Source organism: Vigna radiata, unplaced genomic scaffold, assembly GCF_000741045.1.
Source record: "Vigna radiata var. radiata cultivar VC1973A unplaced genomic scaffold, Vradiata_ver6 scaffold_294, whole genome shotgun sequence".
Lineage (NCBI taxonomy): Eukaryota > Viridiplantae > Streptophyta > Magnoliopsida > Fabales > Fabaceae > Vigna > Vigna radiata.
In genome coordinates this window covers 96,790-97,807 of record NW_014543419.1, presented here as the reverse complement: position 1 = coordinate 97,807, position 1,018 = coordinate 96,790, and positions in this window count along the sequence as shown.

Below are 1,018 nucleotides of genomic sequence, written 5' to 3'. Positions count from 1 at the left end.
GAGTTCACAAGGTTACATCATTCCCCAACAACAAATAGAGTTTAGTTCCCCATAGACATGGTGGAACCTATGAATAATGGAAGAAAGAAAGAATGCAAAGACTAGAAATTTGGCTAGGAGTGTATTGCTATGCTTGCCCCTTCCAGGGATGCAAAACCTAGAGCCCCAGGGTCCTTTAAATAGTGCAAAATGCGTCCCAAAGTGCAGCCCGGTCCAAAAGAATCAAATCAGAGCAGAAACAGGGCCCCATCCAGGTCAATTCACGCCCAAGCGTCGAATAGGGGTCGCCCAAGCGTTAATCAAGGGTCATGTTGGGCTTGAGCACAATTTTTCTCGCCCAGGCGTCAAGTGGCCGTCACCCGGGCGCTAGATCTGTCGCTCGGGTGACCAGCGGTGATCCTTTGTTGCAAATTTTGCGTTCTACTCGCCTGGGCTTCGCGTTTCCTCCCTTCTTGATGCCTTTTTGACCCCTTTTGAGTTCTAGCTTCATGGCTTTTCACTTCTTCTTTCATTCTCTCTTCAATTTAAGTCAAAACAAGGGGAATTTGTTTGAAAATAGTTAAAATCAACCTCAACTCTCTTATTCACACAATTTAATGAAAACATATGAGTCTAAGCAAGTTTCTAAGTCAAAAAGGCTGCCTTTAGTATCAAAATCATGTAGTAAATAACGGTATTTTAGACCGTTATCACAACTCCAAACTTAGAACTTTGTTTGTCCTCAAGCAACAAAATGCAACTCAGCTTTTCAGTACCATCACTACAATGACTCAACCTTTGTCAAAAACTTTTCCAAACAAGAATTTACTTTCATCAAGTTCAGCATAAGATCTTAGTCAAGGTGCCCAGATGTTTCAATGCATTTAACAGGTACTTTTTCTGAAGAATGATCAATCAACAAAGCAGAGATGCAATCAGAATTCAGAGAACTATTCCTCACCAGAGAAAGCGTTTCACTCAAGCACTCAAAATATATCTCTTAAGCATAAAGTATCTCACTCGCTCACAGGTGTATGGT